The 22804-nt window shown below is 39.1% G+C and overlaps 1 protein-coding gene across 8 annotated transcripts in view; it reads left to right on the top strand.

Annotated features, from left to right (window-relative positions):
• Window positions 1-22804, top strand: part of FOXP1 (forkhead box P1) — a 743550-nt gene that overhangs the window by 246416 nt on the left and 474330 nt on the right. For all 8 annotated transcript variants that reach the window (XR_009555435.1, XM_060239546.1, XM_060239545.1 and 5 more), the window contains exon 3: window positions 19697-19761. The gene's annotated coding sequence lies outside the window, so the exon portion shown is untranslated. The remainder of the gene's footprint in view (window positions 1-19696; window positions 19762-22804) is intronic.

Below are 22804 nucleotides of genomic sequence, written 5' to 3'. Positions count from 1 at the left end.
GCCAAGAGGTGGTCAGACACTAAAGCAGACTTCAGCAATTAGTGTGGTTCCCCATCCTGTGGCTAGGCTCACTGCATGTGTCCTTCTGATTGTGGTCTGAAGCAGAGACCGTCTGTGATCTAATGGCACAAGCCTTGCTTGATTTCCTACCCACTACTCCTCTTTTGCCTCTTGATTAGGAGTTTGCTGAAATGCCACCATTGATGAACGTTCTGCAAAAGGCTTTTGACTGACCACAGACTTTTGAATATAAGAGAGCCAGTATGGTGGTGTAGTAAAGAGTGGTAGACTCTAATCTGGAGAACTAGATTTGATTTTGCTGTCCTCCACATGAAGCTTTCTGGGTGACCTTGAGTCAGTCACAGCTCTCAGAGCTCTCTCAGCTCCGTCCTCCCAATAATTCTGGCATCCCACCTATAAGAGTTTAGGCTGCCAGACAATCTTTAGATCTCCTGGCTATACTACATACAATGCTATACAACAACAATTATTATTTTAATATAAGCCTTGTTGGCATCTAGCAAGCCATATTCAAAAGCAGAAAGCTCCTTTGCTTACATATGGGGAAAATGCTTCTCCTTTTATACTGCTTTGCGATTCACTGAATATTGCTCTGGAGAACTCCAGTTTCCAGGAGCAGCTTCTGGCTGTACATGAAGGGCTACAGTGAGAAGAGGAATGGAAATACCCAGGTATGTGTATGGAACAGCACACATTACTATTAGGATGTTTGGCACTGATTCCAATTTAGTTGAGGCTATCCCATATGAATAATTATGCATACTGCATATATTTTGCCAGAAGAAAGTTAACGAGACAAAGGGTGGGATCACACAAGGAATCTGGAGCAGCAGTATCCCAGCTTTGAAAAAGCGAGTATTCTTTGATATGTGTGTGGACATTCACACAGCCCCTGCCCTGTTGCCAGGAGAGGCACTGGCCACACACACGCATGAGGAGTATTCAGATTGCTCATGCGCATGTGTGTGTGTGGGGGGGGGAGTGCGTCGCATGCCTGGCAATGCAAATGGCCAGGAAATGCACCCTGCATACAGTTAGAGATTTCCAGTCACTATTTAATCCAGTCCCAGCCTGTCCTAAGATGAGGTAGGTATGGGCGGGACTCAGGTGGCAGATATGTGCATACGATTGCGCACATTAGATCTGAATGGGAGGCGTGGCTAGGGCAGGCCCAATCTCTCATGTGATTGCACCCAAAGATAAGACAGCCAGCTTGTGTGGTGTAGTGGTTAGAATGTTGAGCCGGTATAGTATTTAGAATGTGAAGCTTACTGGATATGTGTGGGCCAGCCATGCTAAACTTCCTCATAGTAGTGTTGTGAGGATAGAATGAAAGAGAAGACAACAAAGTATGCTACCTTGAGTACTTTAGAGGTGACTAATAAAGAATCCAAACTATTTTTCAAATTTAAAACCACTTTAGGTACTTTACAGCACCAACTGTGGTGATCCAGTTTTCCCTTTATTATTTATTTATTTATTACCTTAAATTTCTATAATGCCTCTCCACTAGTGGACTCAGGATGGCTAACAGTCAGTTCAGACACTTATATTTACAATTTAAAACCAATAAAATACAGTTACAATTAAAACCATTCCATGGTGCTGTACCACTTCGATATAGGCAGGTTCTTCTTTCCTTTGACTTTATCACAATGTTGCTATTGTAAACTAACGTATTGCAGACTGATTATTTGCTAATGCTGCCAATAAAATACCTTGCCAGCTCTTAAAGAATGGGACTATTTCTTTGAGGCACAATTTAAAATTTTAATGTTTTTATTGTGTTGTATATCACCTAGAGCAATAGTAGGGTTTGGGTGATTCATAAACCTAATATAATAAATAAAATAAAAAATAAAATGGTGGTCATTATTTTTAGAGGATCTACATCCAAGGAAGTTAAAGGACCTTCTTGCTTTTCTGTTAATTGGACAAGCAACTAAAATCCTTTAATAAATTCCTACTTCAGATGCCCTTGCTTCTGAAGTGAGGTGCATTGTCACTCAAGATTTTCTGTAATTTTATCTTGCTTATGATGGCAAACCATCTCTGTAAGCCTCTTGCTTTGAAAAACCTAGGGGGTCACCATGAATTTTCTGTGACAGATAGCATATTATGCACACATCTTGCCTAAGAAATGCCCTTCCAGTTTGAGCCCAGTAGCCAGGGCTGACAAACCTTCATTGTATTTGTATCTGATAAAGAGAGCTTTGACTTGTGAATGCTTACCTGGAAAATACTGGTGGGGTTTACAGTGCTACAGGACTTGAATTCTGTTCTACTACTACTGACTAACACAGCTACCCCTTCTTAAACACCAGGCCTCAGATTCAAAAGAAGCTCACAGGAGCACAGCTCCTGAACCTTTCTGACAGCTCCCCCTCTTTCTGCTCACCTACCTTGTCCATTGAATAGTAGGTGCAGCTGCATAACAATCCCTGGATTAGGAGAGCAGGCAGCTAGCCAGTCACCAGGATCTTTGCCACGCCCCCAGCAGCCCTCATTAACCCCTAGAGAAGCCCACACCACCCTTTCTCCGCTTCTTATGTGATTTTGGGCAGCAGGTGGCGCACTAGCCTTTTGATAGGGGGGGGGACAGCCCAGGAGAATGAGGCCTGTTTGGATTGACTGAATCTCTAGCCAGCCCAAGCAGGCCTCGCTTGTACAGGGCTCTCCTTTCTTGTATCGGGTTGCTTTTGGCTGGGGGGGGGCCAGCATATGCTAATGAGTTCTGCCACCTATTTTTCTACAAAATGACCCCTGCTAAACACCTTCCAATTGACACCTTTATCTGGGCAGTTAAAATAATGACAGCACAGTCCTATGCACGCTTATTCGTATTGAATTCTGTTGACTTCCATGGGCTTTAAAGTAAGCACTCACGTGAACCTTAATACTCTGAGATTAAAATGGTCTCAACCCAAGTACCTCACTTTTATTTGCTTGCACCTCACACTATAGTCTTATGTAAACTGTTTTGCTATGTCTCTCTGTGAAAACAATCCAGCATTTAATGTAAAAACTTGAATGTTTCTCAGATATTTCATTGTCCTTTCTGTTTCTTTTATCCTGTCATAGATACAAAACTGAGGGGAAAAAACAACCTGAAGTTTTGACTGATGTATTACACCAAATTTAGAGGGATAATGGGAGTATAAATGCCACAAATGCATCTTTTGTGATTTCACACATAGTGTGAATATATATAAAACTGATAGCCAGAATGAAGAAAGATTTCGCACCCTCTTATGGTATTTATTATTATGCAGAAATAGGTGCCTTTTAAAATTATATATCACTATGTGTTGGGCAGGAATTATCAATATTTGGTTTGTTGGCAATAGAGTGGCAATCAAACGGGGGAATATGTTTGATATATTATTTACATAGCACGGACCAAACTACATTAGTTCTATTATAGTTTTATTTTCCTGGTTGCTCCTTGAAAGTATTGCAGATCTTTGCTTTGGGCAGCCTGGCTGGAATATGTGCTTTGAATGTTTCTTAGAAAATGCACACCGGAATATTTAGTATTCAGACAAAATACTTTCCTAACACTCAGTATAACTTTTAATAAAAGTTGTAATGTCCAGTCTAATTTTTCCCCCGTGAACTAATTTCTGAGAGTTACATGGGTGGCCAATGTATGTAGGGTTTTTTCCCCAACAATTGAAAATTTTATGCTGCTAATAGGAAAGCTGCACATCGTATTCATTCATTTCTCTCTTCCCAACTTTGTAGTTTGTGTGCCTGTATGTATTTTCATAAACTATTTTTTCCATCAATTAGTGCGTGTCTTTGAGAATGTGGTATACCCATTTCATGTTATTCAAAGTACCTACTTGCACGATTTAGATGAAGTATAAAAAGGTTGTACAAGGTGATGGCTCTGTAGCTGTATATTTATGTGACACTTATTAGGGTGGCTTATCACTTGACCTACTAACATTTACATATTGCTATTATTTTTCTTTGAAAGCATATTATGCTTCATTTCCCAGAAAAGATGAGTGATAGTGAAGGGTTGGTATGTATGATTTACTACATATTGGTTTGATTTACCTCATCCACTGATCCTGGTACCTCACAGATAAATATATTTATTGCTATTAATCATTTATGCAGAGATTATTAGTATTCATGTATGTGATACAAGACATTTAATATCGTTTAATAATCTTACAAACAGCACAGGTGTAACTATTGTTCCAATTTTCTAGTCTGGGAAGTGATATAACTGAAAGATGTAAAGGGCATTTCCTGTATAGAATGCTGTCTACGAAGTCATGGCAGATAGAGGCCACAGTCCAGGAAGCTCTTTGACATATGCCCAAGGATTTATACACATTTATCAGGCCTCAGGTTCCACCCCAGCCCCTCTTACAAATCACAGCTGAAAATCCCTCAGGTGTCAGTAGTAGCTTTCCATGTGGTAGTGAGGAGGGGGCAAAGCAAATACATTTAAGTATGCAGAAATAGTCAAGTGGCTCTCTGGATTATAGCAGTGGTATATAAATTCAGATGTCTCATATCCATATTCATTCAGCTCTCTAGGGACTGGATTATACTTTCTTCTTTTAATACACAAGTATTGTTGGTTTAAACTAGCTTTATGAAAGAATGAAAGCATTATCTTTCACCTTACAGAGCACTCCAAATTTAGTGTTTTGTGGTCTGTGACTTTCCGTGTCATGCTACAACCATGCCTGTTTATCCAGACGCTATCTGAACATTGGGTTGCCTCCTGGGTGTGTTGTAATGGTTAATTATAATTCATCTTTCATTTCTTCATAAGAAATGATGAAGAGCATTATTTTGTGAAACTGATTTTTTGTGTGTGGCTTCTTTGCCCAAGTAATGTAAGTGTGTATCTGTGTGTGCTGGGAGATGAATTAGTCTTCTGCCAGAAACAGACGTTCCAATTTTGGGCCTGGTTCCACTGGCAAAGTCCCCAAGCTAGTTTTATGCCAGCTTATGAATGATGGGATCAGGCCTTTATTTGGAGCTGAGAATACTTGATGTGGAAACAGGAAATGCACATTTCTAACCTTCTAGAAATGTGTGTGGCTATTTTCAGTCACAAATCCAAAACGTCTCCATCTTCTAAACAATGATGCTATTGTACCCATCATATCTGATTAGTTCTGAAAATGTTTCAGTAAGTCTATCTTAAAACATTATAAGAAACTAATCAGCTGCCTTAGAAGGTCCCCATCTGGAGTATAGAGTTCTTTTACTGAAAGATGTTTTGCCTTTCTGAGATAGCTCTCGCATTTCATCATCTGTTGTGCAGAGATGAAGTGCATATGAAAAGTCAGTGACTCTGAATCCATCTGTTGTTATTATTTTCCACTGATAATTGGCTCGAACAATGAAATGTCTGTGTCTGTAGCCTTTGAAACCGTACACCCTGTTTATTTTCTGGAGGTCTCACTACCCTCCTCCACCCCACTCCCCTTTCTGCTTCATTTTTCTCTCAAGCTATAGCTGGTGGAGCTTGCATGAAGATGACATCTTTGACTCAGTGCATCAGGACATGTCACTCAGGAATTTGAATCATGACTACAGATTTTTTTTTTTGTCTGAGCCCTATGTCTGTTATGTTTGCCCCAATAGAGAACAGGCTTACAGCAAGAGAGATGTGCAGATCCAGAATGCAATGATATTCTACCTGAGCCATAGTATTTATTTCAGGTTCCTTATTAAAATATTAATTTAGAATCCAGCATCTATTAGCTATGGAATTAGATACCATCTATAATTGTATAATATATTCAGTTGCATCCAGTTTTGCACGATACAGAGCATTAATATTGGATTCCACTAACAGCATTTCCATTAGCTTGCTCAACCAGTATGAGATATATGTGAGCAAGGAGGCATAACTACCAGCCAGAACTGCCAAAACAGTCATTAGAACCTCCATAGGGATGGACAAAGGCTTTTACACAGTGATATACTGATTACATTTTGTTCTATGGTTTATTTGCATCAAGGTTAGATCACTGTTATCTGTGCTCAGTGTACTATCCAACACCTCATTTTAAAGGTCATTTCATTTCAAAAATAGTGTATAGCAGAGATCTTGAACATTTCTTTTGGAATCTCTTTATAAGAGATTAAAAAAAAAAGATCCTGGGAAGCATTATTTCCCCATGGGAAGTACATTTTTACTTCTTTGGTGCTATCATGGTGGTTTTAGCTGCTGATGTTAAGGAAGTGTTAAGGAAGAATTAAAAGATTACCCTGCCATATTCCAGAATTTTGCTATGCATTTCAGTGTACTGTCCCTCAGTATAAGAACATTTCTAAAATTTATTCCAGAATGGGTAAACATGCAGTTTACTGCTGCTGTTCCTTCAGCTATGTTGTCTCTTTCCTCACCTCTATGTTATGATGTGCATGTGTGCACTGGGGCGAGGGGGGGATACACAGCAAAACCCCCAATCTCAGTAGAAGAGTATCTGCTTGGCATGCAGAAGGTCCCAAATTCAGTTCCTGTCATCTTCTGTTGAAAGGATCAGGTAGCGTGAAAGACCTCAGACTGAGACCCTGGGGAGCTGCTGCCAGTCTGGGTAGACAATACTGACCTTTATGGACTCATTATCTGATTCAGTATAATACACCTTTATGTGTAGATAGATAGAAAATAAATAAATAAATAAATAAATAAATAAATAAATAAATAAAATGTGTATGTTTATGCACTCTCAGCCTTACCTACCTCGTAGTGTTGTCATTATGTGGATAAAATGGAGGAGAAAAGAACAACGCAAGCCACTTGGGGTCCCCTTTGGGTAGAAACATGGGGTATAATGAAGTAAATAAAGATAGGTAATGAAGTAAGTTTTGCAAGAATACATGTGCTTGAATTTGTCTGGGATCTAATCCCTCCCCACATTTGTGAGCAGAAAGGGGGTGATACACTTCTGATGTTAGGCTGCCATGCAGTGTCCCTGACTTTGGGATGGTTTGAGGGCCTGTTGGCATGGGGCAGCTTAAATATTTCAGTGTATGAACAGAAGACCCAACTGTAGTTTGGGGCTCACGCACTGGAGCATTTGTTCTACTCATTTAAAAGAAAGGAAGATAACCCAGCAGTAGCATTTGATGGATTGCACTATGAATAATGCTGGAATCCTGGTAAATATATGATAAACACTGAATGATAAATACTATCACTATAACTAATTATAAACTGGCTGGTCCTTGTGTAGATAATGAAATTTGCAGATATGTGCTCATTTATTAGAGGTGTTTACTGTGAAATCCATGCAGTGTAGTATAATGGCTGCCATATCAATTCTTACATTTTTGAACCATAGAAATATGCCAGATGAATCAAGAACAATAATTTAATATTATATATTATTTTTTAAAAAACCAGATAAATAAAATTAACTTATTTGGTATATTAAAAAAAATTCTTGGGTTTGGCATCTAAGTATGTTAATTAAAAATACCTTGCCAAGGTATTGGGAATCTCAGGTATTGAAACTATTCTGTATAATTAGTGCCATGTTGTTGGGATAGGAAATGTGGCAAAGTATACATGAATGAAGAGTAAAAAGAAACAGAACAAAACTTGGATCTGAAATTCTGTTTGTAGAGTTGAAAGATGGATGAATAAGAAACAGAATGGATATCCTGCATAACAAATGTAGAGCATTTTAATACATACACATGCAGAAAACTATTTGTATATGTTTATTTCTGTGTGAAAGATGTTGTAATATTTGAAAGTAGTTTTCCAATTTACCCCAAATCAGAATTATCAATTCAATATTTAATCTATTGAAGGATGTATTTTGATGTCTTTGAATCCTTCTAATGGATGATGTTTGTGAACTTTGGAAACATGCAATATACAAACCAGCCAAAGTTAAGCAGTTCTAAACCCAAGGCTGACAGTAGAAGAATTAAACATGCACTTAAATCTCTCCTGTTAAAAAGAGAAAGACTTTGGATTGGATCCTGCTTATACACTCAGTGGGCAAAAGATACTGAGCCACATGAGGCTTAAATTTTTTCTTTCCTTCCCTAAATATATCCTATTTAAAAATGGCAGCTTTATTTTGAAATTAAAATGTATTTCGTGCTATTCCAGAACATTAAATACAATTAAAAAATAGCATACCTCTTGAGTAATAGAACCGACTTACTGATTGAAGTGCTGCTTTAAAAAAAATAATAATAATACAATACATTCATTATTTTTTCTTGTCTGAGTGTAAGTTATAAGGACCCTTTTAAAGAAAGAAACACCACAATCCTTAACACATGTACTGGGGGGGGGGGGGGAGTTGTATCTATATCAGTGGAATTCACTTTTGAATAGTGTGCTTAGCATGTAAATGCATGTAATTCAGTAGAATTGGAGGTTTAATTAAAGAAGGGAGAAAAAAATGTTTTACCACTGGTTCTTTTCAGTGCTCCTGTCTCTTTTGTCTTTCTCTCTCTCTCTGCCTTGAAAGGTGTGTGGGTGAGAAAATGTTTTCTTTTGTAATGGCAAATCTCAATTTAGTACTTAATAGTATTCATATTTATTAGTTGTTATTGCTGCTATTTATCTGTGAGGGCTGCATAGAGCTGTGTGATCTTTTTAGCCACCATCCCTATTAAACAGACTGTGCAGCTCGTGAGAGATCAGGACAGGTAGAACGCACAGCAGGCGTCTGATTTGAGCCAGTTACTCATTTGCGGGAGTGTTTGTGTTTATGCAAAGGGGCCTCTTCCTGAATATTTAATCTTGAGTAAGGCAGTGGCTTTTGTTGTGTTTAGACCACATACCTTCAGTCCTTCTTTACACTGCTGCCAGTGTCGAGGGAGAGAGAAACTCTGGCTAGTTAGAAGTCTTCGTATGGTCTTCTCAGAACTCTCAACTTTTTGTTCACTTTGGCTGGCGAATCCTGCCACAGCACAAAGCTTTTCTTCCTCTTCATTAATGGGGTAAGTTTATACTACTTCAAGAACCCATATACCTTTTTGCCCTTTCTGGTACATTGTCAGAGTTATTTCTTATCGAGGTCCCTACACAGCGAGCTTAGTTGTTTTAAGGAGTTTGTTGTAGCTGCTTAGATTGTGGATGCAGGTGCTTCTATGGTACCCCCCTTTTCCTTGTACAGGTAAATAATGAACCTTAACAGGCAGGTTGTTCTTGGGGAGTAGTGCCTGGAATGTGTGCAGCATTGTTATTCTTTGTACTAACCAATTCTGGTTTGTAATTGTGCTGGAGATAATGCTTTCATTGTTTGTGGAATGCTTTCAAATAGTATACAACACACTTTTTTGTAGGAGGCAAGAAGAAACTCTGGTTTCTGTTCTGTTCTCACCTAACATTCTCACCAGAATGTCTGTGTTGTAAAAAGAAGGATTTTTTTTCCCTATGGGGAAATTGAATCGTCTCTTTATTGGTATTAATAGCACACTAGAGATGTTAGTGATGATGAAGAGAGTACCAGGACCATAGAGTAGGAAACTTGATAATGCAGGGGGAAGAGCAGGGTGGGGTGAGTTAGGGGAGATGACAGTCCTCTTGCTTTTCTCTGAGAGTTTGCATAATATCATCTTAGTTTTAATTATTTACTAAAGGCATTTTAATCACTTGCTGTTACTTTTAATCTAGCGGTAATTATTGTTGTATCTTCTTACTTAGCAACTGCTACTAGCTCACTTTCTGATTGAATCTACTTAAAAAAATGAAAACCCATATCTGATACTGTGGGTGCACACACAGACACACACATTCAGTCAAATACATGCACTCTCTGTCTGTCTCTCTCATACACTCACTATACGAGGTAAATGCTGGCTGTAAGAGAACTTCAGCTTTCTTCGGAGATTTGAATTATAGGGGGGATCATATAAAATTCCAAGAAAAAAACACAAAAGAACTAGCTTTCAGTGCTGAGGATTGTAATGTATTACAGGTTTATAGAAATTCTGAGCACCAAGGGCAGAAGTAGGAATTTAGGTTACCAATTAACTATTTCCTTCATTTGAGTAACTCCACTCAAACAGAAGAGTGTGCTATTCCACCACATGTTGGCAAGTGTGAGCTTCTGAATAAAATTTCGCCAACCTTATTAAAATGTGTAGGGACTTTTTAGTCTTCTAGAGAGCAAATCAACACACATATTCAGAAGCATTTTCTTAACAATAAGATTGCTTAAAGTTTTTTTTAATAGCAACATTGCAAATAGCGTATCTAATTGTAAGTATATTACTTTTATAGTCTCTCTTTATGAGGAAAAAGCACCTCAGTCAAAGCACCGTGTGTGATTAGCGCTATTGTATTCTTAAATTTTGATTGATAGAGATAATAGTTTTCACTTAAAAATACAGACAGGTACTTTAACTTTCTATGACAATAGCTATTTGCATTTCTTTTATCTTTTTGTTTAACATTTGTGGGGGTTGGGACAGATTTGATTATTAACTCTTATTGCACGCTGTGGGAAATGCTAAAACAAAGCTTTTGTTAGAGCTTCAAAGGTACAACCGCAAATATTGTTTTTATCAGTTCAATATTTAAAGGTTGTTAAAGGATAGCTCCACAATATTTTCACATGACCATGGCCAAGGGTACCACTTTATTGTAAAGGTAAGAGAATAGGTGGTTTTCTTCCATGAAAGGTGGTCAGGTTTCTGTGTTACTGTTAGACAGAAGGAATACTTTTACATGATGGAGTGAGAAAACTGGAAAGCTATGCAGAATGTTTCTGTTTGCCTCACAAAAGAAAGAGAGAGAGAGACTGTAAGTTCATAGGAATCTGAAAGCTGCTAGAAGGGAGGGTGGAGACATTTGCAGGGGGGGGAATCATACAATGGGGCATTGGCAGAGAAGTAAGATTACGTTGTGTCCAAATTTGAGAGAAAGCTAGAATTTGTGCATGAAAACAAATGCATTAGATGAAGCAGTGGTGCATAAATTGCAGAAGCTATCATAATGTTCACTCAGACTCCAGTTGGCATGTTCCCTAAAAGTGTTCTTTAGGAAATTTAAACCTAAATTTAAACATTTTTATATAGGAAGAGAAACACTTTGTATGCTTCAGTGACTGTTACACAGCTGTTGCTAAGAAAAAAAGAGGTGGAATGTTTTATATTCTTGATATTAATTATGTTTTTAGATGATGATGATTCTAGGAGTTGCAGAATTGTTAGATCTAGGATTAATTGATGAATAGAGCACCACAAAGCCTGAACTGCCCAGGCATATTTGATCACTTGACTTCTTTCACGTTCTGTCAGATGGCCTCTGTGCCATTCGATTGGATATTTGACTGGTTTGATACTTTCTGCGAATGTGTTGTAGCTTTACCTTTAAAAATCTTACCAGGGTGTTCTCTGTTGTGCTGATATTAATTCACAGGAGATAAATCACCATTCCATCAGGCTAAGTTCAAATTTGTAAACAAGGCATCTTTAGCATATTTTTTTAAATTTAATACTTGCAACTGTTTTTTTAAAAAAAACAATTAAGTGATATTGATTATGAAAGCGTTATTTCAGATTTAAGACAGTAAGTGAAATTATTCTTTGTGTTCTGTTATTTTATTTAGTTTAATCTTCATCTGCTACCTATTCTGTCTTTTATTGTAAATTTACCAAATAAAAAGACAGTATTAATTTATTGAAATGGGAGGGAGATTGGCTCTTAAACAATGAAATGAGTTTTTCAGCTGTGTATAAAACATTAATGGTATTCTGTAATATCAGAACTGTATGATGTAGTTTAATTTTCTCTGGCTGGTGAATCAAATGGACTTCCTTTGCACATGCTTCAGTTTGTAAAGGATGAACCCACCATATTATATCCTTAATACTTTGTGTATTTATAGAATTTTCATAACTTCCCAAATGATTCAGTGGGCACACTTTGCACTTGGGTTAAGTTATTTTAGAATAGTTTAATTAGTAATTTAACATGTATTATTTTCAACTCATGACCTGGATGGTCCAGATTGGCCTGGTTTCATTAAATCTCAGAAGATAATCAAGGTTGACTCTGGTTAGTACTTGGATGGGTGAACAGCTAGGAAGTTCAGGGTTGATATGCAGAGGCAGGCAATGGCAAACCACGTTTGTTCATCTCTTGACTTGAAAACCTTACAGGGTTGTTATAAGTCCAACTCGACAGCACTCTCCCCCCCTTTATTTTAAAGCTTACTTCACATAAGTCTTATGCGGAGTGGTCTATTGAAGCTGCTCTTGTAAAACAGAGAATTTGACCATATTCTCCCTGATTTTCCCCCAAAGTAGGAAAGTTCTAGAAGGGAGCTAGTCCCAGATCTGTGACTCCAGGGTAACCTGCCAGGTTTCTTTGATAGAGCTCTCAAGCATGTGTGGAGACCTATCTGATATTTGTTTCAGCATCAGATAACAAGTACTGTACTCCTAAACGATGAGGCTCTTGTCACCTATCTGGCTAGCTAATGCAGTAGTCTACCAATTTGTTGATCCTCTATGAATTCCAGATGCACAAGTATGATATGAGATCAACTGTATCAATGCAAAATATAGATAAAATTTAGTAACCACCGTTATTAAAAGTAACCTCAGTTATTAAAAGTAACTGCTTTTCACCCATTCCTCACTAGCAGTATTCCTCTAGTGTGAGCCAGCTCACAGTTTTGTAGCTTCCAGCTCACACATTTTTGCCTTAGATGGGATGGCCCCAGAGCAGTAGCCAAATCACTTGGTCACAGCCAGGAGCTCAGGAATTAAAAATTTTTGCTCACAAGACTCCACAGCTTAAAGGGAGCATTGCTCACCAGTACGCTCTCTCCATAGGAACAGCATAGTGTGCTAAAAGCAATATATGTCATGAAGGCACATGAATGTTGTATGGCATTATCATTTTGCAGCAAGGGACAAATACTCTTAAAATATTGCTGTGAAATGGAAACTGAAAATAGTTTGGACTGACCCCTCGTCCACATTAATCTTGACCTTGTGCTAAAATTGAGATCAGATGGCATTACAGATATTGTAAAAAAATAGATTCATTTTAAGCTGATAAATAATTTCTTTCTGATGAGATTTTGATTATTCTTCAAGAGTAAACTTGTTTAGGCTTGCACACATAGCAAAAGAGCTCTGCCACTGGGTTTCCTTTAACTTGTCTCAGTTAATTGTTATACAGTGTAGGAGAGATTACCCATTCATGTCTTTTCATTATTTTAGTGGGCATACTATCTGCATCGCCCTGTAGCTTGCATAAAGTAGATTTTAAGCACTCTGGCCAAGAACCATGTCACATCTATCTTCTATACACTGCATAAGCATAGTATTATTGGCACCAAATAAATCCTAAAGAGTAGCTTAAGTAGACGAAACTGTGATATTCTTAATTAGACCAACCGTTGTTGCCATATGTCTTTGATCCATTTGTGTGTTTAATTTATTTCCCTTTGAGAATCACCATAGAGATTCCTTTCAGGCATCATGCCAAATTATGGCGTGGGCTACCCAAAGCTTGGAACCTAAGCCATTGTTTGACTTTCCAGACATACTGGGGGGGGGGGGGCAGGCGGGGATCAGCTACTTTTATGCATTCCTCATCTGTTCTCTCAGCATTCCAATTCCGTTACTTCCAAAACTAAAGCTAAGGATAATAACTGTGGTTTGTTAATTCAAACATTACAGCAAACCATAGCTGGGAAATCATGGTTTCTGATTCTGGTTTGGAAACCACAGAAATACAGCTGAAGAAAAGAACTCCCCCCCCCTTCAGCAGACTCACTCACCTTCCCCTGAAATGCTGTCCCCAAGGTTTAGCACCCCCCCCCCAACATCAGTAAGCATGATGAACATATGAAGCTGCCTTATACTGAATCAGACCCTGGGTCCATCAAAGTCAGTATTGTCTACTCAGACTGGCAGCGGCTCTCCAGGGTCTCAAGCTGAGGTTTTTCACACCTATTTGCCTGGACCCTTTTTTGGAGATGCCAGGGTTTGAACCTGGGACCTTCTGCTTCCCAAGCAGATGCTCTACCACTGAGCCACCGTCCCTCCCTGATTGCCTTTAGTAAAGGATTGGACTGGCAAAAATTACCACCCTGCTTCACTGGTAGAAGTGCTGCTGTTGGAAAATAACTGTTGATCCAACCTTTAATTTGTCTCAGTTAATTGTCATAATACAGCATAGGAAAGTTCATAGATTCAGATGTTATCACTATCCTATAGTTTGTTCCATGTACTGACTCCTTACCCTCTCCCCAAATGGCAGCTCAAACAAAAGTGTGCTGACGTCCATATTCTTTATTTTATTCATACTTTCCCATATCAACTAAGTTATTTTATTTTATTGTCTTTTTTGTACATATATTTGGGGGGGGGGGGTGTCTGCGCCTGGAAGTCATGTCTGGTGACTGACCCCTACTGGGGGTATTTCAAAGAAGTCTCCCATCCAGGTACTAACCACAGTCGACCCTGCTTGACTTCCAAGATCTGATGAGATGAGGCTTGCCTTGGCTACACAGGTTGGGGCAGCAAAGCTATTTTAAAGAATCAAGCTGAAGTAAAACAGTCCAGCACCTTAGAGACTAGTTAGGTAGCCTTTGTACAAGTTTTCCATCAAACTTCTTATGAATCATTGTCATTGCTTCTGATGATCACTATAACTAATTATAAACTGGTTGGTCCCTGCTGTAAGAGCTCTCTCAGCCCCACCTACCTCACAGGTTGTCTGTTGTTGGGGGGTGGGGAGGTAAAGGAGATTGTGACCGCTCTGAGACTCTGAGATTCAGAGTATAGGGCGGGATATAAATCCAATATCCAATATCCAAGTATTGCCTCCTCCTGCAAAATGGTGCAAGTATGAGGCAGTTGGTGAGCTGACACCAATCAATGGTGCCACAGAAAGGTCCACAGAAAGATGCTGGCAGAATTTTTGGCTTTGATTCTGCTTGCTCATTGCTGCCAGGGCACTTCAAGGCAGTGACCCATACAATAATTTCTTTGCATTTGGTCCATCCCTGATTGAATATGCCTCTCATAAGTATATGAATGATTGCAATAGCATAGTTTATATGTTTATCCTACATCAGTTAAAGGAAGGGGCAGTGGTAGAAAAATTAGTCTGCTATTGCCTTAGAGAATCTTAGAGGAAGAAACCTGGAGGAGATTTTCCCAGTTTATCTTTTCTCCCACTCTGTGATTCTTCATGCCCCCATAGCCTTTCTCTATATCCAGAACCAAAGTGAACGCACCCAATTATGATAATGAAAGTGACAAAGCCAGGCAATGCATAGGTAAGGTGTTTATATGTACTCACGAGATTCCCAAGATATGCATAAATATGACCTTGCAAATGAATCATTAGAAACAGAAATCCAGGATGGCCTAAGGGGAACTAAATATGGTTCAGAATGGATAGAATACTGAAAACAGGTGAGTATCTGTTATAGGGAAAAGGGTGAAGGGCTAGATAATTCTGCCATGTCCCTTTATTAAGTGTGATAGCATTGCACAGTCATCCCTGTTGATGAAGCAGAGTAGAATTACCTGCTGTCACGTGAGCCAGGCCCTATCTGTTTCTTACCATTTGACTGAGCACAGTCTGAAGCTCTCCTCCAACTTCCACTGGAGGAAGAACATTTTAAATTGGATGATGCCTTCTAACTTAGCTCAGCAGAGTGGTAGGATCCACCCCAGTGATTCAAGCATAACACTATAATTATTTATTATTTATATAGCACCATTAATGTTCATGTTAAATATTAAGAAGCAGAAATGCAGATCCTTACACAAGCATTTTCCTCTAAAAAATAATGGGGGGCAAAGAAGGATTGGGGGCTGGGGAGAGCGAAAGATCTTGGAAAGAATGAGCTGAAGGAAAGAAGAGAGGCATTATCATGTCTCTGAGAGAGACCCAGGGAAATTGTGCTGCACTGTGAAGAGAGAAAAAAAGAGTGGAGGACCAATCACAAATTTTGGGGAGATCCCAGCTGGAAAAGGAAGAGGAAGAAGTTTTACCTTGGGGAAGTATTGTGTAAGTGATTAGATAAGGAATGGAAATGGTTGAGGACAGAGTCACAGAACTACAGGGTGTGAAAGAATCAGAAGTGTAAAAAGCAGAAGTCAGGTAGGATTGGGACAGAAGGCAGTTTCAATTAAATGCAGGGAGAGAGCAACTAAGAAAGTGGGAAGAAATGGCAAGTTCCAAGATTTTGGAGGAAATGGATACAAAATAAACCAGATGACTCTTGGAGGTACAGAAAAAGCATTGGGATTTTTTGGGAGGAGGTACCGTAATTAAAGGAAGCAGTCATCTTTGAATGTGGAAGTGGAATACCCAGGGAAAGGAAGAATGTAATGGAGAAGAGGGAGAGTATTTGGTATAAGAGAAGCAGGACTCTAGTGAGGATAGGATTAAGAGACTCAAGGGGGAGAAAAAAGGGCTGAAGGAGGTATAGAAAGAGGGAAGAGATAAAAGGGGATAGAATGAATGTGATGTTGTGTACATAGCTTTGATTTTATCATTAAAAAGGAAGCATAATCTTGGATTGAGAGTGAATATAAGGAAATTGTAGGGCAGGCTTTAGAAGGAGAAGAGATGTTGGGAATTCCTGGAATAGATGTGGGTAAGGGTGATTTAATAGTAGGGCTTAGCCAAGGATCTGGCAGAAGAAGAGGACAGGATGAATTAATAATGTTATTTCCTCCAGAGATGATGAGCCACTCAACAGCATGAATAGGTGTATCAAAAGGTGTGAACTGGGGTTTGAGATTAGAAGGACAAGTGGTTCTTCAGGAGATTTGGGCAAATTAGTAAAGTATTGAGTACAGAAATTATTTGAATATTGAAACTGTAGAGTTTAAGGTGTGTAGAAGTGATAGAAAAGGGGTCAGCATATATGAAAGTTGTCTAAAGGCCATGCTGCATCCCTGGCTGATTTCCCATTCCTTATGCATCTTATTAAATATTTGTTGAGTAGTAGTAGAAGAGTTATACCTTCAACAGTTTGCCTTTCAAAATCCTGCTCAGTGTTCTTGCTATTAGGGATGGACATGAACCGGTTCAGACTTGGAAGTCTGGGGTGAACTTTGGCTAGTTTGAAGCTCAGGAGGCATGGTTTGGGAATCACATGCTCAACTTGGACATCTCTGTGTTTTTCACTGTGGCTCAGAACCACTCCAAGAAGAAATCCCACCCAGATACTTTCACATGAAAATGCTGGTGGGGGTAGTATTTTCCAGCCCTAAAATCACAAGTAGGGACCCTCCCAAACATGATAGGCAACACCGCTCACCAATAACAGATGTCCATCTTCACTTGTCCCAGTGGGAGGATGGGATGTATATAAGCATTTTGGTGGATAGGGTGTCCTTTCAATTGGAAACAGCTTTGCTGGTGGGTGTGGTGGATTTAGCAGCTTTGTCAGGGGCTGGGGGGGGTTGCTTCCCTAGGTTCCCCTTTTGTGATTCTGTTTTTTCCCTTTTTTTTCTTCAAAGAGTGGACAAACAGGGCTTGAATTCAGGGATGTACTAAAAGGAATGACAGGGTTACCCATTGAAAACAATGGGAAAGACTTGAAGGGCCTTTGGAGATAATGGGAGCCAGGAATGCCTATTGACTTGCATTGGCACCATTGAAATACATTGTAGCACAAACAAAGAAAATACAGAATGGATTTTTCTATCAAGATCGCTGGGCCTAGACAGGAATGACAGCCCCATGGAACAGAATCTTTGTTTTGGAACTAATATGACAAGTTGCAGAGTGGGATGACAGTCCTAGGGAGTGGCAGAAACGTTCTAGGACTGGAATGATAGCCCCCAGACTGGAATGACAGCTCCTGGGAGTAGCAAGAGCATTCTGGGACTGGAATTACAGGTTTCAGAGTGGGATGACAGCCCCTGGGAGTAGCAGGAGCATTCTAGGACTGGAAGGACAGGTTGCAGAGTGGAATGACAGCCCCTGGGAGTGGCAGAAGTGTTCTGGGACTGACGTGACAGCTCCTGGAAGTAGCAAAAGCATTCTGGGAATGGAATAACGGTCCCTAAGAATAGAAGTGGTGCTCTGGAATGACAGCCACTGGAATTGCAGCCACTGGGAGTAGCATGGGAATTTTGGGACTCGAATGATAGGGCACAGAGTGGAAAGTTCTACCGTAACACCTACTGTTTTCAAATTGGTCTAGAGAAAGAAGTGAACTTCATGTTTGTTAACACTTTGTATCCCATCTTTCTTTTGTGGCACTCATGGCATTGTGTTCCCAGAAGATCTCCCATCTCATGTTGTTAAAGCAGCAAAATAGGAAAGATAGGAAAGATAAATTGACCTTAGAGGTTTGACGGGAAGGTGGTCATACATATAATTTTATTTATCTCACAAATTTCTGTGGATTTTTTTCCCCTGTTAGAATAAACTGGGGGAATTTGTATAACTTAAGGGTTTTTTTTTTTTTGGAAATGTTATGTCTCTAGTCCTAATGTACCATTCTAGGATAGCACTGAGCAGGAAGGCACAGTATCACCAGTCAAGGAATACCTGTTGGCCTTTTAGAGGAGGACTAGCTTATAAGCAGTTTTAGTTTAAGGTCTTGAAGCTTCCAAACTTTCCTCTGTGTAGCCACAGATTCTCAAAAGTGCAATTGCACAGAAACTACTGGAAAAAATCAGTTTAAAGTATTCAACTTTGGTGTAAAAGAATTTGATTCTGCACTTGTCAAAGCACTCAATGACTCATTTATAACAGTAGAATTTAATCACCGATAACATTCATCAGATTGCACCTAATACTACCAAAGCCTCAAAGGCTTGTGTGAAGCAAAGTACTGTTAATCAAATTATCAACACTTCAGTCGAATTTGTTACAGTTTGTGGTATGTAAATAAGCAATTGACCAAAGTGTTTAGTAAGCTGGTGCTGAATTCAGTGTAAATGGGATTAGTAGTTTGATCTAGGAACTTGATCTGATGCACTTTTTTGGTCTTTTTAAACTTCTGTTATTGATCTCAATTATATGAACAGAAAGTCTTGTTTCTTAAAGGATTACATTCTGTTTTCTCCAAGAGAGTTACTGTTATGTTGTTAAGATTGACATATACAAGCCACTTTTCTTCTTCCATGTGAATTTACTTTTCCATTTTTATGGCATCAGTAATTCTTTGTACACCAGGTACGTTCTGTGTGCTTTAAAACTAAATGCCCTGTTCACAAGCAGGTAGAGGGGTTTCTGAATGAAGCAATCAGTTGTGTTGATGGAACTAAATACAAAAGTTGTAGCAATAAAACTAAGCCTGAAAAGAATTAGGATTAGTACATACATACAAAAATACGTTGAACTGAAAGCTTCCCAATCTCTAAGAACAAAGGATTTGGAGTAATATATTATTCAAGGGAGGGGGGGAATGATAGACATCAAGGTTTAGAAAGTTTGTGCTAAAGAACAAAGAGGGTCTCATCTTTGGAGTATTTTTTTCCCAAAAGACCAAGTTGTGTTTGTTGAACTGAAGATCCTCACAATGGTTTATTATCAATAAATAAGTACTCTGTAACTTGATTGTTTTTATTAACTCTCCATGAAAGCGATTAATCATTAAATGCAATTGGACTCATTGGCTGCTTTGTTTTCATTTATCCTTGCTAATGTGAAAACATCTTCAATGTTGTTGCTTAATCTGATCAGCCATTCAACCTGTGGCATCCATTTTGTCTCCAGGATAAGAAGATTGACCTTTTTGGGTGGCTACAGCTGAAGATTGCTTTACAGAAGCCACTGGAAAGGTAAATAACATTTAATGTTTGCACTTGGTATGTGTGGAATGAAGCAAATGCATGAAATCAGTACCTTGCCTTGCTGGCCTGTATGCCTGTGGATATGCCTTATCTCCTTGAAGGTGCCATCGTTAAAGTGACATATGTACCCAGTGAGAACACAAGCATGTGACTGGATGTACCAGGACAGTTTGATTAACCTAAAAGTTCTGGCTAAATCATAATTCATTTAATCTTCTTCTGCATTCACCAGTTAGTGTAGTAAATGGATCAGAGAGTCTTTACTAGATTTGGTTCCTGCACAGGAGCAGTTATTCAAAGAATGTCTCAAGTGTGAAAGCTTTTGAGGTGGTTTGTGCCAGATCACACCTAACATCGACAGAATTTGGTTTTCAATATAAGAAACAGAATAAATGACTTTTAAGCTATAGTCCAAAGCATACTTTTTTCATTTGTTTGAGGAGAGATGCTGTGGATTGGATGCTAAAGCACTAAGGAATTTGTGTTGCATTTTAGTTTCTACCCATTTTCTTTTTGCTTTTTGCCACCTCAAATAGTTTAAAGGTTGGAGAGAGGTTTGTGGCGGTAGCAGTGGAATTAATAGTCAGTGTTGGAGGCTTCAGTTCCAGAATAAAGCAGCAGTAACACGGGCCCTGAAAATTTAATTATGAGACCCTTTTTAGTAGGGTTAGGTTTTACTGGGCTAGTTGAATCAGTTGTCTGAGTTGTCATCACAGGATCCTAGGAATGTGAACAACAAACATTAAGAAATGTGAACAATGAACGTTAAGAAATGTAGTAATATCTTTCTGTGCTTGAAATCAAAATTGTGTTGTGGATGTTCACATGGTGGCCTGTATTCATTTATTTCAGAAAGTAATTGTTATTTTAGAATCACAGTAACATTATTTGTGTAGCCCCATGACACAGAGTGGTAAAGCTGCAGTACTGCAGTCCAAGATCACGACCTGAGTTCAATCCCAGCAGAAACTGGGTTCAGGTAATCAGCTCAAGGTTTACTCAGACTTCCATCCTTCTGAGGTCAGTAAAATGAGTGCCCAGTTTGCTGGAGGGGGAGAAGTGTAGATGACTCGAGAAGGCAATGGGAAGCCACCCCATAAAAAGTCTGCCATGAAAACGTTGTGATGCGACATCACCCCAGAGTTGAAAGCGACTGGTGCTTGCACAGGGGGCTACCTTTACCTTTTTTTAAAGCTAGGGATTGCCTTTGATATAATGTCAGCAATTGTTAATCCTTGATCTTTCAATTTTGTGACCTTTTGTAAGCACAAGGCAATAAATTCACTTTTGGTTCAGATATTCTAAAAGAATATCAGGTGAGTTGTGTGGTGACCTCTTCTGGGCTCAGCCAAGTCACAGAGGTTGTGTGGAGGCTGCTGCAGGGCCCAGGTAAGCTGTTTGACATCAGTTTGTAGCCACCACCATACCTGGTTGAGTTCTGCAAATTGGATGGTAACAAGTTGAAGAATGGTTGCTGCTAGCTCTGGCCCTAACAAGTCTTCTCTCCATGTCATGAGAGAGTGGAGCATGGGTGGATTGGGAAGCCAAATCAAGTTGCAGAAATCAAGGCTGACAGTATTGTCTAGCAACCCCCACTGTGGGCACTAGGATCTCCTTCCTTAAAGGTAGAAGTGATGCTTATCACTTGAGAGGGTTCAAACCAGGTTTGTAAAATTCCTGGAGATTTTTGGGAGTGGAACCTGGGGAAGGTGTGGTTTGGGAAGGGGACAGGAGCTTCAGCAGGGTATAATGCCATAGGTATAATGCGATCTCTGTTACCTGGAGACCAGTTTTAATTCCAGGAAATTGCCTGGCCACACCTGGTGGTTGGCAATACTAGTTTAACCCATTTAAGTCACTAGTTTATCTATTTATGTTAATCATTTAGATTTTTCTTTCAACCTGCTGCTTTCTCAGGTTCATAGAAAGATCTGTATTGTATGCTCATGGCTCCAGTAGCTGGGTACAAGTTGCCCCTGACAGGGCCATGTTTAGTACTGAATGTAGTGATGATTTAGTGAAAGCCTGTAGGATTTCAGAAATATGACTGAATTTTCTAAAGAGTTATCACTACAGTTTCTCTGCACAGACATTACCTTTCGAGGGTCTTTTCTAGCCCCTGGTTCTCCATCCTGTCCTCAGAATTACTTAATATTGGGAACTCTCCAGAGCAATTTCTCATGAAGTAGAGATACAACTTTTTCCAAGTACACTTGCCTGTCCATTTCAGTGGAATTTAAATGCAACAGGGAGCTCTGTTGTTCCAAGCTTTGCGCTTTCGTGTGTTAGTTAGTGGACAAAGATTTGCTTCAGATCCCTACTTTGTAGTGGAAGCTTGCTGGATGATCTTGGGCTAGTTATTTTCTCTCTTATTAATGTACATAGAGTAGTTTGTAGAGTAAGATGGAGAACAGTGGACAATGTTGTAAACTGCTTTGAGTCCACATTGGGAACAAAAGCAAGATGTGAATAGCTAAATATAAAAATAAGTAAAAGATGATCTGTAAAACTTTTCCCTCTTCCTTTTATGCTCACAACTGACCTGACTCTCTCCTCAGCCCTGTACATACAAGTGTTGTATATGATAGCAAATGACTGCAAAGATACAATATGCTTATCAGCTTCTAGCTTGGCTCGCAGTATTGTATGGGCTGATGTGTTAAGAGAGTGACATGTGGTAACAGACCTTTGATAATGGTTTCTTTTTTTAAAAAAAAAAATCAGATATAACATGAAAAAATGTATCTTGCAAACACATTCCATGTGGACAGTAATGACTTTCTCAACCCACAACATATTCTGAAACTTCAGCATGATTTGTCATAACATTGCATTTGCTGGTTATGGGATCATTGAGATGTATTATTTCTTGGTCTGAGGAACCACAAAAACACAAAAACAGAAAGTCCTCTTCCAAACTTGGTGCAGATTCATAGAACAACATGTAGATATCAGGTTACAAGGGAAGCCATGAACTATCACTGCTGAAGGAGATCCCAGGCAAGCAAGGTGTACATTTGTGATATCCAAA

This window comes from Heteronotia binoei, chromosome 5 (assembly GCF_032191835.1).
Source record: "Heteronotia binoei isolate CCM8104 ecotype False Entrance Well chromosome 5, APGP_CSIRO_Hbin_v1, whole genome shotgun sequence".
Classification (NCBI taxonomy): Eukaryota; Metazoa; Chordata; class Lepidosauria; order Squamata; family Gekkonidae; genus Heteronotia; species Heteronotia binoei.
The sequence above is the reverse complement of the archived record's forward strand: the minus strand, read 5'-3'. Positions and strand labels throughout refer to the sequence as shown.